This window comes from Thunnus thynnus, chromosome 3 (genome assembly GCF_963924715.1).
Source record: "Thunnus thynnus chromosome 3, fThuThy2.1, whole genome shotgun sequence".
NCBI lineage: Eukaryota > Metazoa > Chordata > Actinopteri > Scombriformes > Scombridae > Thunnus > Thunnus thynnus.
This window is the reverse complement of record NC_089519.1, coordinates 30,351,396-30,374,831: the sequence shown is the minus strand read 5'-3', so window position 1 is coordinate 30,374,831 and position 23,436 is coordinate 30,351,396. Positions and strand designations below refer to the sequence as shown.

The 23,436-nt window shown below is 39.9% G+C and overlaps 1 protein-coding gene across 1 annotated transcript in view; it reads right to left on the bottom strand.

Moving 5' to 3' along the window:
* The window catches only part of LOC137180103 (vasorin-like), a 39,101-nt gene extending 15,942 nt beyond the window's left edge, over positions 1-23,159 (bottom strand). Inside the window, exon 1 of the mRNA XM_067585325.1 lies at positions 22,890-23,159. The gene's annotated coding sequence lies outside the window, so the exon portion shown is untranslated. The remainder of the gene's footprint in view (positions 1-22,889) is intronic.
* Positions 23,160-23,436: the final 277 nt, after the last annotated feature.

The window sequence follows — 23,436 nt, the reverse complement described above, 5'->3', positions numbered from 1 at the left end:
CTTTCAAAGTAACTGTCTTCTTAGTGCCAAATTCCCTCCTTCTGTTACAATCCCTCCATCACAGCTGAACAGGAAGACATTGTGTGTCAAGACACAACTGTGGAAAATATCAACTTTATTTGACTAACTCAGACAGCTGAAGCCTCACATCATCTCCAGATAAACGTTTAAACACATTTTTCTTAAGACAAGGACAGTGGACTTTGTCATTTACATTGAAAGCGCATTTGGAGTGGATCCTCTAATGGTCAGTATGAAAAGGAGGAATGAGTACAGCATTTGGGGGGTAAATACCTTGATATTGGAGCAGTCTGTGCTGCATTTTACAGTTCACTCCCTGTCATATCACCTTGCTGTCTCTCTCTGGTGCACTCTGTATCTCTCTCTCTCTCTCTTTCTCTCTCTGTATCATTGGCCTAAGTTGGCGGGATAAATGGATAGATTAGAGGTTAAGGTTGGGAAGTACTGAATTATGCCACTGAGGATCCTCACACGTTTAGAAGTACATACATATGTGTGTGCATGCATGCGTAAATATGCATCTGTGCCTTTAGGCCATGAACCCTGTGCATGCTGATGTGCATAGAAATGCAGCCGCCTACCTTAAACTGTGGACACAAAAATGTAAGCATGAAGGTTAAAAAATATGTGTGTGTAGAGACAGCAGGAAGAGCAGAGAACGCACCGACTTATCTCTACTAGAAAGAGAAATTAGCCTAGTTTGATGTTTACCTGTGCTAAAGTTTGGCACACCACACCTTGATTCAGGAAGCCTTTAGGTGACACCGGTTTTTTCACTGGCGTGATAACAGGGCGTATGCCAGCAATGACATGCCGCAAGCACAATAACCGGAGGCATCCTGCGGTAGCAACTACAGAAGTCGTTCCAAAACAATAATGAATGTAGGAGGTTTTGTGTGTGTACTTCTGTGTGTGTGTGTGTGTTTGTGTGTGTGTCTTGCCTGCCTCCGAGCTTGTCCTGTCTGTCAACAGTTGAAAATAAGCATGTCACCTGTCCTCAGCTTCACAGGTGTGCCAGCGGGCAGACTGCAATAGAAATAAGCTTCTAAAACATGTCTACTCTTTTCTTGTCCTTCCCCTCTTACTGCTTGTACAAATTTGCTTAATCCTTAAGTCAAATCCTATAGTTACTAGTCTTTTTTAAAGTCTAGACTACGGTCATTATAGTGAGTACATGACGTCTGACATTTATGGACAAAACCTAAGACAGCTTCACACAACAAGTTCTACAACTCATTTAAAGTACAGTTAATGACTATTTCGTGTTAGCTTAAGCAGATTTTTCTAGGATGAAAGTCTTACAGCTACAAACTAATAAGCAACCTTTTCACCTTGAAGCAGTCAAGTGTATTATTAGTCCCTCCCTCCTCCCTCATCCCCCTCAGATCTGTCAGGTCTTGCCCTGCCATCACTTGTCGCTCATTTTAATGAGCTGTTTACATCTGGAGACGGCATCTAGCCTGAAGCTGAGATAGCGACAGACACTCAAAGAAGCATTAAATGCTATTTAGAAAAGGCAAAAGTTCACTGAGGTTTTAATTGGCCTAGTTTTCCATCCAATAAACGTCCCTCTTCTCTCCATTTTCTTACTGCATCCTACCATCATTGCTGTTGTACTTGGTTGTCTGTCCCGGTGGTCACCTGGATCAGATGCACACAGGGATTAAGGCATGAATACACCTGTTTTTAATGTAAAAATAAGGATCCACAAGAAGTGGTATTCAGTGAAATACTCAGTCATTGCTCTTCATCCATCCATGCCTGTTTCCACCTCCAGGCCTGATTAGTGACTGATGATCACCTGTGGGACTCTTACCCAACAGGGGGCCCCTTCATGCCTGTTAAACCCAGCTGTCAGTTACCTAACTCTGGCCTCTGGCAGGCTACAGGATGGTCTGGACTGTCGGGTATGAGTGGGGGTGGTTGACACTTCCCCTCAATTTTATACAAGTCTAGACAGATACGGTAGCACTACAGCTTAAATGTAGTTCAACAGAAAAATTTGAATAAATATTTATGCTACATGCTCAGAAAGATAAAGTTAGCAACTAGCGGGTGGACATAGTGGAGCATTTAGCAGCTAAAGATTTCCCACTGGAGTTGCTAGTGACCAAAAAAGATCTGAAAGGAAAGTGAATATTGGACTTACATTCATCAGTTGGCCACAAATATGACTATGTGAATGCCAATATTTCTTTGTGTATGTGTGATGTTTAAATAGGCAACTGCTTGCTAACACTTTAGTTATGTAACCTTTATTAAGTGATAACATGTTGCGTTTACAGCTTGTTGGGCTGTCCCCAAGTGGCCAAAAAAACCAATTAGTGCAGGTTTTAATAAGAATTAGCAACAAATAAACTATGGAACACACATACTGTACTGTACAGATGGTAGACATTGCTGAAATTTAATCAGCCCAAGTGACACAATCTGCAACGTATCTTACATACAGCATCAAGCATGTTTAAAGTGGACAGAAATCCCTCAAGTTATGATTGGAGCGCTTGGTCACAGCAGGGGCTTAACTGTTACAGAAAAGTGGGAGCAAGGGCCTGACAAATGTCCCACTTGAACTTGACTTAAATCAGTCCCGTTTGGTAATGGGCGTCTCTTTTTTTAAATTTATTTAACTGTCTTTGGAGAAGCCTTAAAGGTTCAATGTGTAAGAATTGGCCAGAATTTTAGGTTAAAAAAATCCCAAAATTAACTAAAATAACAGTTTTGACGTTATGTAAAAGACCTGTATGTATTGTGTTGCAGAGATATCTACTGAAGTTAGCATGCTAACCAGCTAGCCCTGGTCCCGTCTGGCCCGTACTGTCTCTTATTGTCACTTTGTACCTCAGGGGTGATAGTAGCCATAGGTGGCCAATTTTTGCACAATGAACCTTTAATGTATGCATAAATGTTTTTTTCTAATGTTTAGTTTTAAGACATAAAGCTGACATTTTCTTTGTGACTATCCATGCAGCGCATTACAAGTAAGGCTTATGTTGTGATGTTACAGGTCATTTGGTGGATGTTTTCAGCCATATTTTTGTTGGAATAGTACAATGTGGAGACTTTATTTTTTACTTGTCAAGCTCTGCCTGTTGATAAACAATTAAAATTTGGCCACCAATTACCTCAATACAAATGTGTAAGAATGCCATAAGTGTTGCATTTATATTACAGTTCACCACTTTCCTTTTGAGCAAAACAGTACTTTTAAGTTTGTGCTAAACTGTACTCAGAACTTTCTTCAGACTTGACTACAGCCTTCTTTTCAGCAGGAAGCTATAAATTGCATGATGGAGCTCTGGCTCAGTATTATCATGGGACCTCTGTCTTCACCAAAGCCTACTAAGTAATTTGTGCCGGAAATTTACAGGCATGGCAGATTTGCACCAGAAAATCAGCAACAATCAGTGCTGCTATTTACAATCAGACAAATTCTCCATGTCATATTCGTCCTATGCATATACAGCTTTTCCCCATCATGAACACTATGCACACACACCAACAGACACACACGCATGACCTGAAACAGGCCGAAAGACCTGTACAAACCATCCCCTGCTGCTGGATCACCTCATTAACCCAGTGTTAGGTCAGGGAGTGTGGACGGATTTACTGCTGAGATAAACTTCTAGCGCACGCACACACACACACACAGAAATAATTGGATTATAATTGGCAAATGAGTTCACCTCAAGAAAATTATGAACGCAGAACATTTTATTAATATGACGCACACATAGTTAATGTCTGTGTGTAGAAATGTTGCTTTGGCATGTGTGTGTGTGTGTGGGCGAGGGGAGAAGGCGGGGGAGGGGTTACTTTGTCACTTATCTATTTACTTAAACTCCTGACAGATCCTTTAAAGTAAACACACACACACACACACACACACACACACACACACACACACACACAAATTCATTCTTGTGTCTGCTGGAAGGGGAATCAATTAGTGCAAACTGAACTGTGTGTGTGTTTGTTTGGCTCGGTTAAAGCCAGTGACCTCGGCTGGTTCGTGACCCAGAAAGAAAAGCTGCATTTTGCACAGCAACAGAAAATCAGATTTTTAACTCTTTGTGGTGCAGTTCAGAGCCACACCAGGCCGTCTGCTCCATCAAGTTTACAAGACCAGATCTGATCCCTGCCATTATTTTCACAGTATGAAAGCAGCTCCAGACACGTAAACTGTGTCCTGGGAGGGTAACTCTGCTGAGAACCACTTTTGTGTCTGCAAGAGAAGGAAAATATGGGACCAATTTTCATTTGGACAAAGTTCACCCTGTGTTATTTGAGCAACTTGTCATTTCCAGAAAACCCATTTTTCACAGTGGAATATTTTGATATTGGAGAGCATTTCCTAATTTTGTACACCAAAGGCAAAGCTTAACGCTTTCACAAAAGCAAAACATCACAGACAAAAAAAAACCCAACATCTTAAGACCACATCACATCAGAGAGCGGAACGGTCGAAATTGGAAATTGATCTGCATGTTTTCGCTAAATAAGTGGTTCTAGAAACTTGGTGACATTGTGACTACTTTTAGGGCTAAGTAGCAATTAACTTTAGCTGGCGAGCTAACCGCTAACACGCTACACAGCCAGGAACATGGAAGCGCTAGTCGGCCATGATAGTTCCCTGAGATTCTTCCTATTTTCTCTGTCCTGGCATTTTGTACTCTGGATTGTGCATCTTTCATTCAGTAAAGAGTAGAGGAAGGATAAAAAGCTCTCTAGCTTGGCTGCTAACGGGTCAATAAGTTCCCTGTTTATTCAAGACATTTATAGCGTTGACCCCTGCCTTATAACTGTCTATAAACCATCCCTCTTGTTGTGGATCAGTTCATACTCCAGAGGAGGAGGTTAAATAAAACTAAATGGTGCAAAAAAGCTAATAAGCTACGATATCTTCCTCCATTTGGACTCAATTCAGTACAATTCAAAATAATTTATTCATCCCTCATGGGTCAATTTGAGGCAAATTACACATAAACAATTCACTTACACACATACAAAACTATCTAAAAATGCAAATATCCAGCTGTCTGTTCCCCAAAGATCAGCACTGTCAATGCTATTGGTCAGTGGTGCCAATTTATGTGTAAAATTACACCAAAGTTGAACTTGAAGCAGAGAAAAAAATCTGGCAGATTTACTTTTTTGTTAACTGATTTTGCTGTTAAATTCTGTTTTTTTAATGTTGGTGTGATTGGAGCCTCATGCTGAGACCACACATTTACAACAGCTAACAAAGCAGCTTGGTTTCAGGTCACTGATGGTATCACCCGCAAACACACTCCAACACATAACATTACCTTCACTATCAGAGGCAAATATCAAACTTATGAACATTCCCTTCAAATGAGAGACAACTTATTCAAACTCCTAAGTAAAGTGAGTGTGAGTCTAATGTACTGTGCTAGATGGAAAAGCTCTCAAGTTACCCTACCAGTGATTTAGATGAACAGGGTCAAAGGTCACGTTAACACTCTGTCTTGCTTCTCGTGTGTTTGTTTTCTTTTTAGGTGGGATGGTTTTTTCAGCCCCATAATTTTGAGATTATTTTTTCTTTCTTATTTTTTTTCTCTCTTACTTTACTGTTTCATGTTAGAAGGAATCAACTTGTGAGTTCATGGAAAAACCAGTAAGACACAATTTGACTGTACAGCGTAACCAATACAAGCCAAAAATATGAACACCACAACCAGTCACGTCACACCGTTTACCAGAAGTAGATGACAGTGTAGCTGCAGGGGGTTTGCGAACAAGGTGTGTGGCAATTTTTTACACTTCAAAAGGTTCAGTAAAGCAGATTGTGACAAAGTCCAATGCTATGCTTCATTTTAATCCTGCAATTTTGCTTGTTTGCAAGTACACAGCAAGCCTCACTGCAATGTGTGTGGCGTAACTGAGGAAGAGAAATGTGAGGGAGCGGCGACGACACGCTCCACTGCAGACCGGGTGCTGACACACGACTATGAAAAGAGCCCAGAGGCTTGTAGGGATGTTTTGAGAGGGATGGGGAGAAAAATGATGTTGTTGTGATTGTGTGGAAGGATGGAGTGTATACACACGCACACACACGCACACACAACACCAACACACACACACAGACTCCCACAGAAGCCACAAGTGACCTTATTTGATTTTGCACCGATAGCATAAATAATGCTTGCCTTTTTAAAAAACTTTACTGTTCAGGGTAAAAGATGGCTTTTTATTTTTTGGCTGAACTGCAGCCTCGGGGCCAGCCCTATAAACGCGAATGTCTGTCACTGACTGAAGTAACATCATGGGTCAGCCGAAGACCGCCAAAGTATCCCAGAATGCATTTCGCACCAACCGGCAATAATGGAGGAAATTAAGCTGTTGTCATTTTCACTGTAGAACTGTTAATATATTAATATGTCACTTTATTAAGTTTTAATATTTTTTAAGGTATGAACGTAGTTTCCCAATATGTGGTCAGTTTCTCCAAATAACGCCTATTTGGGAATTTACTCTGACGTTTTCCGAGATGTGAGGATCCAGAGGCTGCGTGAGACCAGCCGGCCATCTTAGATGCTAGCAGCCCGATTCCTGAGATGATCGGCCGGTCAACGCCTGTCGTCATCCCAGGAAGAACTGATTTGTTCAGCTCTTTGGTAATTTACCGCTGGCTCTAATGTCTTTGTAGCATTTTGATATATGATATAATTCCTTTTGGTAGATAAATGTTGGTCTCACAGATGATATCTAACAATTGAAGCTGCTACATTAGTCTGAATGTGAAGTGAAGCTTCATGTTTTTACTGGACAGAACGACAACGCTGCCTCTGGGGCTCTATATGCACAGGTAACACCACATTTCCATGAATAAAAATGTACTAAAACAGATCAGTCTATATTAGATTTCGTTTTATTTTATTAAGCGTCATAACAGTTTGGATTTTTATTATAGCTACATTACAGACTGAGTAACATAATTTACTGCATCTCTCTGTAAATGAGGTTATTATATTGTGTGAGAAAAAAAGTGCTAGTGGAGCTTTGAGTTGAGATTATTTTGTTACAGTACAGTAAGGTAGTTGTGTTGAAGCCGAGCTGCTGCTGCCAGCGAGTACGCTGCTGTTCCAATCGCAGAGTGATCGTACTGCATCCTCCTGTCCTCGGTGGTTTGTACTCCTGAGTCAAATTTGTCAAATCCAAACTAGCAAGCACTTGGTATTGATAAAGGCTCTATGTCAAATTGGCTTCAGTCAAAGCCTGGCGCACTTCCTGGGGACTTGGTCGCAACATGTTGTCTCTTCCTGTAGCCGTCATTTATGATTAAAAGCCCTCTAGTGTTTCATCCACGGTCATATACTAGGCTACTAGCCATACACCAGGTTTTGACCTAGTCTTGTTTTAATATATTTTGGGTTATTTTGTTTTACAATGTTCATTGAAGTACTCAAGAGTTACAGGAGAGAGGGTCAGAGTGACAGGAACATGAAAAACCTATTATAGCCACCAGAATGTTGCCAATTTATTTTTTGTTTTTTGTATTTTTTACCCCATAAAAAGGCAGTCGGGTACAACTTCAATGTTTTTTAAGTATTTCCTTAACTTTAAACAGTTTCAAAGCAGTTGAAACGGGTCAGTGAAAGTGTTGCCATGCTTCTTTCAGATTCCTTTTAAAGATAATATCAGGTTATTTCAATTTCATGGGAAGATATGTGACTTTTAACTAGTTGAAGAACATACTGAGGCTCAGCTGAACAACAAACAGGACAACCATACACGGGTATGTGTATTTCAGCCATGTTAATCACAAGTGTGAATCTGGTAAGAGATAGAACTCGAGATAAGTGAGAACCGATTTTCTCACATTAGCTTTGACCGCAGCTAATGGGGAGTAAACACACAGGTATGCATACACAGAAGTGCAGCTGTATCCACATTACCCACAAATTAGTCACATCACTGAAAAGCAAAAAGGTTGCACTCCTCAATATCCAACTGAGTTATTTTTCCTAATAAATTCACTAATACTGTCATTTTAATACTTTCATTTAATTTCTTATTCTTAAGCCTGATTCATCTTTATACTGTGTTGCTCTTTACTCTATTTCACTGTGTACAAATTGAGAAAATATGCAGTTGATATAAAGTTCCTTTTAGCGCTGGAGTCCACATAACATACATAATATGGAGGGGAGTTCATATCATCTATGCATCATTAAAAAGTGAATCCCAAAGTGGGTCTGATCGAGTTCTTGTAGCCTGAGTCCATGTGGTTTCCACTCCATTTAAACTCTGTGCATAATGGTGTTGCCTCTCTGAGGGTTTGGTAAGAACATTCTGTACATTTACTAAAAACGCATTGTGCAAGAGCGTGGTGAGCCACAGAGATGGTTAAAACAAAGACCTAACACAGTTTTTACTCCATGTCCACTGCAGTTTGCTGACTAAGCTGTCTTGTGTGCCAATCCTGACGTGTTGTTCAGCTGACAGAATACACTCCATCTAAAAAGTTTTCTCTGCTCTTGCCAGGTTGTGACACGCTAAGGAGGCAGAGAAAATTATATGAAGAAAACCGTAGAAAACAACAGGTAAAGTTATTTATGTGTTTGGTCATTTTCACTTTATCATTTGGCAAATTGTACAAATTGCAACAAACTTGGTTGTTTCCCTCCCTTAAACCTTTAGCACTCACACACACACAAACGTACACACACGAACTCCATCCCTTTGAATAATGGCAGCAGTCAAAATTTAATGAGCGGGGAGTTTAGTGAAAGCCAGAAGTCTCTGAACTGACCAACAACCCAATCAAACCCAACACAGATATATTAGGTTCATTTTCTGCTATAAGGCTGTGAAATTGCCTCATCAATCTTTGCTACCTCAATTTGTCTAATGCGTCCCATCTGTTCCAGTGCACGACTAACTCTAAACAGTCTGGAGAGTTTTGGCTTCAGATGCACAGAGCAACGTCTCTCCAGCTGACTGACCTGCTGACTGCTTGTCTTGGACTTGTATTGGGCTGTCTGTGTTTATGGAGTGTCTTGTTTTAGCTAGCGGCCATCGCTAATGTAGTGATACATTACACGTGACACACTGAAAAAAACTGTCTCTCCTCTACAGAACTATAAAACAGAGCCTGGCAGGTATCAGAGTATAGTTTTTACTAGTGTACCCTCTAATTAACAAATTGTACCCACAAATTACTTGGTTTGTTCTCTAAAATTGATTATTCAAGCACACAAGTTAACAGAGCAGGAACAATTACCTTTATGTTTAAGGAATGTCACAGATAAAACAAACTTTGTTTGACTCACAATAAGTGAAGCATGTATCTCAATCCAAACTCACAATAAAACTGTAGGCCTTATTAAGCCCAAGCGGTCCATTTGATTGGTTGTGACCTGACAAGTTGCAACTGCATTTATACAGCAGCTATTAGCAAAGAGTAGGCAAAGTATGCTGAAACAATGAAAAAGAGTTGCTAGCTTGTTGCTAACTCCTTGGTAACTGACCACACTAGCAACAACTATGTATAGCTTTACTATGAAGGCATAAAATTATGAAAGAAGTCACCCTCCTTATGCACTTACTTGTCTGTTCCATTTCCGGGTTTTGTCTCTTACCTTCCGATCACTATTGCGAACTATAGTAAAGTTAAGTCACAGTCCTGATCCTAACTCAACTAGTTCTTGTGTTGCTGTAGCTGTTTCTGTGGTGAAGAACTTCAAGATCTGTGATGCTAACGTATCATATATGATCTAATATTATATATATTCTATTATATGATTTTAGGTTATTACCATTCTTTGCATTCTTCACAAACTAATCACTAAATCAGATGGTTTTAGAGCATTTTATTGATAATATAAGTCGGAATTATTAGTTACACAATAAAAAGCCGATGCTGTGGGAGACTGTAATAGTGGAACTAACCAAATGAGACTCCACTTTGCGCTGTTTGTCTTTGGATAAAGAAATATCGATTAACACGGCCACACTTATGATCACATAACAAAACACAAATACTAACACATGCTGACCAGTCACCATGACTGTTGTAATGGTAACATGAGTGGCTGATCAAGGTGCTGTGTGGAAGAAATGTGCCAACAATGTTGACGCAAGGTGATCACAAGCAGCAGATGTCAATTTCCACGAGGTGACATATCCTCACTTCTAGTGTAGACAAGAAGTTAAAAGACAGAATCACGGCGTTGGAGCACTTCCTTTTTGCTGAAACGCACCTGTCAGTAGTTTAACTCTGTTTACTTTGGTTTTTTAATTATCTTGTGTGCCTGCTGTCTTTGTTTTCTGTCTTTATTTGATACACACACACACTCATACTCAAGCACAAGCAACACACACCTCCACTATTCATTACTCTCCCCGCCAGTGTGCATTAAAAGCTGCCGCAGCATAACTTTTGATCCGCTTGCCATCTCTTTGAAGTGGCTTTCGGTTCTCATCTGTGAACAAGATGTCCAAATTAAAAATACCACTGGCTCGCCCACAGCCAGTTTGCTATGCTGGGTTTAGTGGACAGAGGATGTGTAAAGTGCAGAGTCAAGTGCAAAGTAATTTAGGCTGATGCTTCATCTGAGGCTGCAATCATTCAAACAGAGGCTTGGTTATGAATTGTACTGGCCATATTTTTCCCAGAAAAACCTGATTTTCCCATCTTTTCAGTTTTTACCCTAAATGTTACACTCTTCTAAGAACATGACCAAACTAAGAGCTGTTTCTCTTATTCTTAAAAAGCTCAGATTATGCAGAAGAGCTCTTTACCCTGCAAAAGTGCAATGAATGATGAGAAAATAATGTGAGCTTTGACAGCCCAAAACAACAACTTTAAAGTTTTCATACTGAACATACACAACTGTTTGAAGTTGATAGTTTTTTGTGGATGTTGTTTGCTCTGTTCTCAGCTTTCTGCACATTTTAATATTTGTGTTCCTGATTTACAGCAACCCAAACATTGCAAAGTCACCCACAAACAGTAAAATACATAACTCTGCCCTGCCTTTGCCTTTTTAAACAGCAGCCAGACACAAATCTGTTTAATATACAGAAACACTCTCACTTCCACAGTAGTTTTATTTGGATACTTTAAATTATGGGGATCATTTAGCCTGTCCCTTTGATTTTTTTTTCTTTTTTTCCCCTCCATGGTTTATTGTAGATTGTTTTTAGATTTCAGCAGTTGGCTCATAATTGTGACAGTTCAGACAGATGTTGTGAGGCTCCAGAAAAATATTAAAATGTACAGTATTGTGTGTTAAGAAATTTGCCAACTAGAGTTTAGACACCGTGACAAGTTATTCTTATGACATGAACCAAATACATCCAAAACCATCTGACAAAGCAAAAAAAAAAGGCCACGAGCCTTTCAAGATCTCTGACATTTAGAGGAAAAACAACTGTTGAAATCTGCTCCCATTTTGATAAACAAGTGAGTAACACTTGAAAATCTTGCACAAGCCTCAACGTGCTAGTTTGATCTGTTTGTCTTTCTGTGGTGGTCCAAGCATCATCATATGGTCGGCTTCGAGCCAAGTGGAAACATAATGAACCACAAAACGCACTCCGCTGTGAGGTTCTCGCTCAGTGGGGTAGATTTCTTCTTATTTGGATTATCTGGAGGAGTTTGAGTCTGATTCAGCACTCTCTCTCTCTCTCTCTCTGTGTATCTCTCTCAGTCTTTCTTTCTTCTGCTTCGTCAGTTTCTTGTTGCAGTCTCTGGGTTGACTGGTCCCCCCTTTGACTTCTGACCTCTTAATCCCCTGCCAGCTGCAGCAAGGCCTCCAAGAAGGACTCTGTGATTGTGTGTGCATGTATGTGTGAATGTGTGTGTGACAGTGAGAGCAGAAACTGTGCTAGAATTAATGTGTGCAAATGTACAGTACTGTACCTGTATGCTTTGTTAAAATCATTATCTCACTGTTTGCTTTTTTTACACAAACACACACACATATCTATATATATGTATTTTACATATATTAACAGGAATATGTGGCTTTCTCTGTCGACCAGCGAGTGTCTTTGATCTCGAGACTTTACGTTATTGGTTATTACAACACAACTGAGTATGGCAAGACTGGGCGTACACACTGCAGCACCCAAGTATGCTGTAAATTGACTTCAGGCTGTTATTTACAGATACAGGAGTGATATTTCCTGTTTTGCACAAATACTGAGCATCTGACTCAGGGCCAAATCAACCTTCAACCCAAATTTTTCTCGATGAATTTGTTGAGCATAGGGCCACTCCTGCAGCACTAATCACATGAGAGTCAAGGTCGTGATTTCCCACTGCAGCTGACTTAAAGTTTTGTTGATATATTTGTACTGTAACACAACTCCCTTTAGACTAACATGCAATTGTTTTCATTACCAATTAATCTTCAAATGATTTTCTCCATCGTTTTGTTTATAAAATGTCCTAAAATATCAACCGTCAAAAACCCAAAGATTTTCCATTTACTATCACGTATGACACATAAAAGCTTCATATCTTCACATTTGAGAAGCTGCAATCAGCAACTGCAGTTTCTAAAAAGAGAAGCTATCAAGTTTTATTGTGTCATACAGTACATGATCGTAAACTGAATATCTTTTTATGGACTTGTTTCTGGATTTTCGACTGTTGATAAAATAAAAGAAGACACTAAAGATGTCACTATGAGCTCTAAGAAACTATAGCCGCGTTTTCCACTGTTTTCTGACATAACTCGAATATCTTTGGGTTGTGGACTGGTGGTTGGAACAACAGAAGACATTTGACATTGCACCAAGGGCTTTGGCAAACAGTGTTCAGAATTTTATGACATTTTATAAACGTTTCATCTTTTAATCGAGAAAACAATCAGCACATTAATCTATAATGAAAACAATCATTAACTGCAGGCCTACAAATGACTAAAACTATCATTCAATTATCAGAATGGTTAACCACTAATTTTCTGTCAACTGACTAATCAATTAATCAACTACTCATTGCGGCGCAAATATCTACTAATAAATTTAAGACTCTACAATCAATGATCCAGTTTAATTTCATCCTTTGACAATCGAAAGAGAAAAATTAAACACTCAAAACCCTATAATGGTTGTTTTATTTGCTTTTGGTGATGCTTTCTCAGCAGTCGCAGCTTCCTGTGAAAGAAATTCTTTCATTTCAGTAATCTCATCCATCTTTATGACCTTCCATTGCTACTCGTCCAAATATTAGACTATAAATCAAACATGAATTTACAACTCTGACATTTTTCAATAAATTGCCAGAAGCCCAAAATCAATCTGACAAAAGCTATAAAAACCAAAGACATAACTGGAGCTTGGGGTTGGGCCAATATAAAAATTTTCGAACTGGTTTGATATTAAGCCAAATACCGGATCGGACCGGTAATACCGAATTTAACCACTAGGTGTCGAACGTGACTCAACAGCTCTGGAGCGGAACATAATGAGAGCCCATGAATGAGAGTGTAGCAGCACCACAATCAGGACAACTGAGTGACGCAACGTGTTTTTATTTCTCACAATAACCATTCAACTTAACTTTTCTTCTTGTGCTAGAGTGCTGTGTGTAGTCACGGTGTTAACAGCACCACAGCTACACACAGAACGGCACAGCTATGCTATGCTAATAATGCTAGCCATGGTAACTAGCTGCTAGCCGCCATGCAGGCTGGTAAAACGATCTGTCACATCCCTTTATATCCAAAGGTTGTTTTCAAAACACAAACTACTCTCAGTCTGCTGGAAGCTGTAAGCAGACTTATAAGCAGGTTTATCCAGGTTATCAGTGAGATATACGCCGTTAGCCTGAGTCAGCCTGGCTCCTCCAGCTCGTCTTTGGCGTCCAGCTGTGTGGACAGCAGCAGCCGGCCCTGTCAGTGTTGGAGCCTCTGTGTGAGACGCTTGGACGTCTCATAATGACAAATGCCAGTTCGCATAAAATCAAACCGGTTTAAGCTCTTACACTGGACTGGACCAGCAAACCAACCAAGCAAGCCGCCCACAGTCCAGTAGCATAGTTCATCAATCAGGACAAACACATTACAAGTAAGCCAACATGAGATAAAATGTTATCTTTACATTTAGCATTATTGAGGTATAATGTGACAATTTATCATGATGTTGTTTGACATGCTGAGAGAGTCTCCTGCCAGTACTCCATAACATGTCTTTGTGTAAAATGTTCAAACAAGTCACAGATCAAAATCTGCAGTTTTTGCGAGAAACAAATGAAGTTGTTGAACCAGGAACGCTCCTCACACACACCTAATATTTCTCCTCAGCTTTAGTTTATTCTACATTCATCTGTTCTCAGTCTGGTACATTTCCCTCGTTTGCTAAAGTTACTCCCACAACTTTTATCCTTTCAGTGTAAGTCCCCCTTTTTCTACAGCTACTCCCAAATCTTTCATTTTGTTTCAGTCTTTTCTCAAGGCCCATGCCAAGAAATCACACACCCCTTCTAAAATACACATGCATTCCCATCCTATTATTGTTGAGTTTGTGAATGAATTCATGTCAATAAATCATTTGCAGGTCAAAAGATGTCTAGACGTCTAGGTTGAAACCAGGCTAATTTAGATGAAAAGTAAAGTGTCCATATTACAAATTGTTTCAACAGCATTTTAGGTTCTAACTGCATGTTGAAATAGAGACATTTAATGCAGTCGAATGAACAGTTATATGTAACCTAGAAGTGTAAAAACATTTTAACCTTTTTAATCTAGATGTCTTTTGATTTATTTTTCCTTATTAATGTCTTGTTGTCACTTTAGGTTTACTCACATTAACATCACTGGAAAATAGTTTTAAAGAGTAAAAACGAATGAAAAAGGCAAAAACTTATGAATGGCACAAACAGGCAAACACAGACTTGTTGTTGCACAAAAGCCGGGTTTGCATGTCAACTGTACGACAAAAGGAGTGTAAATGATACATGATACTACATGTGCACCTAAATGCAGACGTACATAAGCAGACACATTCCCCAAAATTTTACACCTGAGGCGACTCTGCTTTAATAATCTTTCACACGTCCTGACAAAGACGATCCATTACACACGAGCGTGGACTTCAGCACACGCGTTCATGGTAACCAACACTACCGGTTACCTTCTGTTTGTCAAAGAGCTTCTCTCCTCACCTGTTGTGCCTTCAAGTTGCTCAGAACATCACAGGTCCAGACCTCAGCCCTTTGAAGTGCTTAGTGAGGCCCTGCAGCCCCCAGGCCACTGTCTACCTCCAACTTGATTGTATGTGTGTGTGTGTGTGTGTGCGTGTAGAGGAATGAGGGCTGTTGAATGGGGATGAAAGGATGTCTGTGTGTGTGTGTGTGTGTGTGTGTGTGTGTACAGCCAGACTATGTGCCCTCAGAAAAAAGAGAGGGGCTCAGAAAAAGGGAGTTGGAAGGTGGGGTTCCCCTGATCTACCACACACACAAACACACACACATGCACGCACACACACACACACACTGCCCCTCACCCTCAGGTAGTGGTATGGCTGTTGTCGCTGGATGGAGGGGGAGGGATGTGTTATCTTAAAGGCTTCAGACAGATTAGGTGTCAAGTCAGAATATAAAAGCTTTCTGTATATACAGTACGGTCTTTGCTTCTCTGGGTTCTCACGCAGTAAAGAAAAATGTATTTAATACTGTGTTTCAAAATTTGTTAAATTCAATCATTTTCATGTTATAGATTCTCTACAAACAGTTTTCTGTTTAAAAAGAAACAAAAAACGAGTAAATTATGTTGGATTTGGAGATCTGAGGCACAAAAAGGCAGATGTTCCCAAAAGAATGAAATGAAACACGAGGTTGATAAATTCAACATGTCGGACAAAATGCAAAAGCATTTCTGCGGCGCCCTTGTGACCTAGAGGTTTAAGGCATTCACTATGAATCACAATGTCCCAGTTCGAGTTTGGCTAAGTACCTTTGTTGCATGTCTTTCCCCATTTCTTTCTCCTCTCTTTTCCTGTCATCTTTCTGTACTGTTGACTCTATAATAAAGGCAGAAAATGCCCAAAAAATACTTTAACAAGACAAAGAGTCTATATAGCCATGCTTGCGGCTCTGTGAGGTTGGTCTTAAGCACAGCTGTGCTTTTAGCTAAATGGTGAAGTAAGAGAAAGTACAACTGAGGCTCATGGGTGTCATTAGTTTTGCAAGTATTTAGTCATAAACCAAAGAATTGGAAAAACTTCATTTTTGACTGGATTAGGGCACTAAATGATAAGTTACCAAAGTAGAGCTGAAACTAACAATTATTTTCATTATCAATTACTCTGTCAATCATTTTTTTGATTAGTTGTTTGGTCTATAAAATGTCAGAAAATTGTGAAAAATGTTGGTCACTGTCTCTCAAAGCCTGAGATGATGTCCTAAAATGTCTTTTATCGGGACCAACCCAAACATATTTAGTTAACTATCATACGAGACTAAACAAATATTCACATTTACGAAGCTTGGCCTTTTTTTCATTGTAGCTCTACACCAAAGTTAATACAATTCATCCTGAGATGTACATGAAAGTGTGTATTTCATGGCAATCTCTACAATAGCTGTTTCACTTAAAACCACCTCATGGTGGCGCTACAGGAAAAGTCAGATCACCAAAGTCATTTGGTTTCCTCCTCTGGGAACCATGAATGTCTGTACAAAATTTAATGGCAATCCACTGGGTAGTTGTCAAGATATTTCAGTCTGGACCAAAGTGATCACCCGACATTGCCGTCCCTAGAACAATGCAGCTAGCAAGGCTAAGACAGTATTCTTAATGCAAACTAAGTCTTTCTTTAAAGAAACTTTGTTGAAACATTGGCTCTTACTCTGCATTTAAAGTGCATTTTGCATCAAGACTACAAGCATGCAACCGCTTTTCTTTATACATACTGCCTGACCTGCGGTCAGTATCTCCTCAAAACTGGTGCTCACTCCATATCACGTGTTTTAAGATGAATCCAACACACCACAACTGGTCTAAATATATGTTCTGCCCAAGATGTGTACGTGTCGTAACACTTTATGTTATATGAACTGGGGGAGATGCTGATATCAAGTTATCAAAAGGTTAATCATTGTTATAATCTCAGCCTGTTATTTCTGCATTAAAGGGGACGTATCATGCTTTTTGTGATTTTCTGTTATTCATATACTGTTATGATGTCGGATATCTGTGCTAAACATGGTCAAAGTTCCAAAACTTGAGGTAAACATATGTGGAAATGCTCCCTGCAAGTCAAAAGCCAGGGCTTCAGCCTGCTCTCAATGCTTTGTTTGCAACGTTATTGCTAAGGTTTATCCATGTGCTGTTTGAATTGTCTCCTCTCATATTTCGGATCAGATTTTGGCTCGAACATGTATGGATGTATTTGAGAGGTTGACATTCCGGGTAAAGAACGAGAAAAAGTTGTGCAATCCTACTACTATAGTTTGTTTCATTGTTTTGTTGATGTAGCCTCTGCATCTGGCGGAAGTCTGTTGAAGGGGCCGCTTCCAAGAGCTGGCCAATCAGAGCAGAGTGGGCTCCTCAGGAGGAGGGCCTTACAGAGACATGAGCTAAAACAGCCTGTTTCAGACAGAGGTTGAACTGAGAGGCTGCATAAAGGGCCAGTATAGGATAAATAAGGAGTTTTTTTAACTGAAAAGCATGCAAAGATATTCTAGTGGAGCCCCAGATAAAAAATATAGACCTGTAAATGTGCATGATATGTCCCCTTTAAATAATCTGACCACAGATCTGCTGTTAGGGGCATCCTTCTCTCCTGGTGCCTCCTGGTACCAACAGAGGAATGTTACAAGGAGTCTATATGTGTCACGCTCTTTACCTTCTTACTGAACCACTGTGTTTATACAACACAGTGTGAGGATGAGGGGGGAAGGTACTTAGGGACACGCTTCACAGGTTAGTAAAGGAGTAGCAACCCCTAAACCCTCCAGGGGGAGGAGGGTCGAGTTCTAGGAAAGTAGAGGTTCCCCTCTGGTGAGCATGTTAAGTCTAAGCCTGTTGTAGGTTTGAGTCAAGAATTCCTCTGGTGTCAGAAAGCTTGTAAAGACGTAATGTGAGCCTTTTTATGTCACTGAAAACAGAAACCAAATTTAGCAAACTGCCATCATTTAAATAATAGTACATTCAGAAATCTTAAAGTTGCATTTGGCAAGATTTTAATGTATGAGCACAGAAGCTTATCAGAAAGCGGGGCCACAGTAGAAAAGAGCGTCCAAGACCAATAACTCAAACTGTTTTGGGTTGGACTAATATTTAAAAGGCAATGTAGGCCTACAGTAAGTTGCCAACTGGCAATATTTTGTACAGATATGCAATATCTTTAATTTCAACAATTTAAAGATAATCAATTGAGCATAAGTGACACCTGTTGTGTTAAAAGGACTATTTCCTGAATTTTGATAATCAATAAATTAGTCATTTATGTTATTTATCAAGCAAAAATGCATCATCTGGTGACAGCTTCTCTAGCATAAGTATTTACTGCTTTTCTCAGTTTTTTATCACTGTTAATTGTATGTCTTGGGGTTTCTGACTGTTGGACGGACAAAACAAGCAAATCAACGATGTCTCCGGTTAACTGTCAATTTTTCGCTCATCAAGAGACGAAGCAAAGATGAATCAATATATAATTACACACCTACAGGGTTAGTTGTTTTATATTTATAGTACTGGATAATTTGGCGAAATGCATCTGCCAAATAGTTATACAAAAGTGGAGCAAACCAGTTGAAACAACATCAACATACATCATCAAGATAGCTTGTTACTGTGAATGGTTTCAGTATGGCTGCCAAGCTCCAGGTCGCGGATTGTTCATGAGAGGGAAATTAGCCCTGAGCAGTGTAATTACTGTACTGAGCAGAATCATTTATCAGCAATCACAGGCTTGATGCTGGACGTCCGCTCCATCTGCATGGCCCCTGCTCCCTTAAACGTTTCAAAATGAGCAGACAAGCTGCTCGGCCCACCCCACCTATACATCTGCAGGACGGCAAAAGGAGGGAGATTCAAGATTTTCTTTTTTAACTGTATGTGCATTTTGATTTTGTGCTTGAAAAACCGATAACGATTCTGAAAGATGAGGTTGAACAGTTGGTTTATTGATGAGAGACAAGAAACACAGAGCAGTGATAGAAACTTACTGTGTAAAGAATTTCTATGTGATCATAACATCATTCAAATTACCCTGATTAGTGCATTTCTGTCTTCAATGATGTCATTCGTGTTACTACCACTAGAGAAACTTTGTAATCTTGCACACAGTGGCTTTAAATAATGTTGCTAATAAATCTGCTTGCTTCTGCATGTTGTTCTTTTATTATTGCACGCTCTTTAAAATATTTACTTAACCAGTTAATGGAAATATTGAGATTTTCTTTTTCTTTAGCCTAAATTTTCACAACTCGCTAAAAATTTGTGCGACATTTGGAAGGAAACACATCTAGAAATACAGGGAGAAAAAGACAGCTCAACGAGAAAACCCACAGCCCAGTATTCCTAAGAATTAAGCTCATATTAGATGATTCTGCAGCACGCGATGTACATCCAGTGCTAACATTTAGCGTCAATGCAGGAAGTAGTGTGCCCTCTATCAAAGCAGAAAGTAAGGGAGTGGAGTTCGGCGTGGTTGATGGGTGTATGGCATGTCTGACTTTCATGCAGCAGAGACAAAGACATCAGACCCTTTAAGAAGAAGCACAACCTTTCCCTAACATTAACCTAAAGCATTTTAATTGCCTAACATTAATCATACTGCAGCTGTTATGTTAAATATGTTAAAACTTTGGCATTGGACATTAAAAAATGTAAGTATGTAATGAGGGGTTTTGCAGGATTGTCTGATATCAACGATCTGTCTATAGCGTTAGGGTCGGGTATTGAAAAAAACTGAGCTAGAGTCAGTGTGACACTCTGTTCCACATAAAAGAGAAATCCAGAAAAAATATTAGACCAAGAGCAGAAACCCAAGATGGAAAACAGATCGAACACACACCAGAACAAGAGAGCAGAAGGGTGAGGCTTAGAAACAAGCCTCTCCGCTGTGGTAAAAATGTCACATCTGCACATGTCAAACACAGTGGATGCGGAGAACAGGAACAGAATGGCAAAAACGGCCAAGACAGCAACAGCAGGAAGACTGTTTATGTCCCCGAGAAGCTAAAAAAAAACTTTGCAGGCAATGCATCGGTGCTTTAAATGTAATTAAAGTTTAAAAATAGCAACGTGTTTCAGGAGGTGGGACTTCATAACAGCCAGTTGTGTCATTTATTTTATTTGCCTATAAAAATCGACGCAGCCAGTGGTACAGTGACCGACATCTGACCTGAAGGGAGGGTGTGTGTGTGTGTGTGTGTGTTAACATCAGAGCACCACAGGGCACACTTAAATCCCACTAAGAGGAGGGGCTTTTAGTTAGTGTGGCTGATAACAACCGAAATCTCATCTACACACACACACACACACATACACACACACTACCCAATCCACGACTCAATCCCCTTCACCTTGTACCTCTTAACTTCCTTCATGGGGTTATTAACTCCCTGATTGGGGAGCTTTCCTCCGGGTTCCCCTCTATTTAGTTGTCATGGTGGCATGACCCGAACACTTATTAGCTGACCCTTGGGATTAGTCCAAGCTGGAAACTGGGGGGGAGGTCGGAGTTAAGGGGTTAAGCCTTCACCTCGAGGTGCTTGCTGCAGCATCTCACAAAAACCTTAATTAAATTGCTGAGACACCGAGTCAGGAATGTTTGCTTTGCTCTCCCTCTCTCCTGTACGTACCTCTGTCCATCCCTCTGTCTCCACCTTTCTTTGCTTTTCCCATACCCATACTCCACACTGTGTTCCTTCCAGCTAACCAACCTATATTGACGTGGAAAGCCTGTATTGTGCTCCAACTCCTCATAGAGCCCACAGACAGTGAAGTCAGCAAGTTGCTATGTTAGGTAAAGACAGCAGGTCACGGTCAGCATATCGCTGTCTAGATTTATTTCATGATTTCTTTGAACATCCATGCATTACAAACTCTCCCTAACATGTTGCTCATGCATTACCCGTGTATGACCGTGACGTGCAGGTTTATATGAAGTTTAGACATGGATTAAGATTACAAAGATCTTCTTATTTTTTTACATGTTTTATGATGTGAAAACAAGGATGAGCGAGGATTGCACATGAGCATGCAAAGATTACATAGAGCTGCAACTATGATTGTTTTAATTAACGATCTCTTGATTATTATTCTGAAAATGCCCATAACAGTTTCTGAGAGCTCAAAGTGACATCTGCAAATTCCTCGTTTTGTCCAACCAGCTCTCGAAAACTCTAAATTCTTTAATTTACAATGATATAAAACACATAAAAGCAAGAACTCCTCATATTTGAGAAGCTGGAAGCAGTAAATGTTTGGCATTCATTCTCGTTAAATTGTCGAGTGGTTATCAAATTTGGTGTCAACTATAATTTTCTGTGTACTGACGTTGTACAATCGGCTTACTGTTGCAGTTCCACTCTGAACAACTCGAGAAGCATGAGCAAAACACTTTGCCTAACATGTTGCTCATGCATTTCCAATGAATCACCATGACGTGCAGGTCTATTTAAAGTCTGGACATGGATACTGATCAAATGTGTGTTTAAAAATGTGATGTGATCTTAAAGATGATTTTATTTTCTCTTTATATCCATAATTGGAAAAAAAAAGAATCTACTGTATCTCTTCATTAATCTCTCCATTATTGTTCAGATTTATACTTTAAAATACCAAAAAATAGTGAAAAATGCCAAAGCAACACCCCCACATTGCCTATTTTGTCAGACTATCAGTCCAAAACCCAAAAGTATTTCATTTACAATGATACAAAACAAAGGAAAGCAACAATTTCTTACATTTTAAAGGATGAATGTTGGCATTTTTCTTTGACAAATGACTGAATCGATGATTAGAGTAGTTGTCAATTAATCTTCTGATAGACTAACCGATTAATTGACTAATCCTTTCAGCATCAATCACAAGCAGATTAACAGCAGGCAACTCTTGCAATATTATAGACTATATGGGTTAAAATATAGCAAGAATAGAACAGAATACACAATATATACAATCTATTCCATAAATAACACCTGTATGCATACGTAAAGGCTGCCTATATAAGCGCACTTGGACAGGTAACACTATATGCATATACAATAAAGTAACCACTACAAGCCTGTTTGTCCCAGTGGGAATATCTTGATTTGTCACTGAGGATCAGCAGCCAATCATAAAGATTAGAGTATCCTCTCTGAAGTGAAAACAAACAGCAAAAAGTAAGATAAACCATGGAGGCGCAGATAACGACCTCTAATCTGATACATTCGACACAAACACGGTCTGAAGCAGCGACAACGATAAGACGCTAATCCTGTTTCCACATATCTCTGCTGGAAAACACTCCTCTCTGTGTCTCTCCTCTCCGTGCGTCCCTCTGAGCGCGTCTGGCCGGCAGATCCTGACCCGAGATAGTGACCCTTGCGCGGGGAGAGGAATGCAAGGATACACTGACAAAGTCACCGACCGCGAGGGAATCTTTAACGTGTGAAGCCGGCAGAGTAAAAGCAGTAAAGCAGTGAGAGGCTGGATCAATTATCGGAGCCTCTTAGAGCGTCAAAGTTTACAGGATAACTGATTAACTTCGTGCTTCTAATCGATATCACACAGCATCTTATGGTTTCTGTAATATAAGAAGCAATAAAATCGCATTAGTCTCAATTTGGGAGTCGAAAGAGATTTCATCTATTAAATCATCCCCATTGTGCAGAAAATGCACCTTCTCACAGTTAAAGTCAGTAGGAAAGAAGCGCAGGAGAAGCTTACCTTGGTAAAGTAATCCAAAGTCCGCGGGAATGCGCTCGAGCAGCTTTTGCTCAAATGTTTTATCCACTTTTGTCGGCGTGTCTCAATGCAATCTTCCCCCCAAAAACTGTTCTAAAAGTTTGCAGCAGAGTTAGCGTCCACAAAGAGTTTAAACCAAAAGGTGTATCGCCGCAGCGCACTGGCTCCGCTCCGTCTGTCAGAATTGGAGACCCGGCTCCGGCAACGTTCAGGGGCGCACAGTCTGTTCAACAATAGCGCTCATTGAAGCGGAGGAGGCCAGCACTTAAACAAGCTGGAGAAGTGGGAGGTACCGTGCAAAGCCTGAACGCGCAGCCGTGCGCGTCCCCGAGGCTGACTGCACCTGCAAACTATATCCTCAGCAGCAGGGACGGTTTATCCTACACTTCAGTGATGTGAGTATATGATTTATATAGATCTTCACTTCATCACATCACCTCAGATATGTGAAAGATACATGTCTGTAGATTAAACACATTTTTGGATAAATGCAATTTACCATTATATTTTAATTAATTTAAATGAGAGT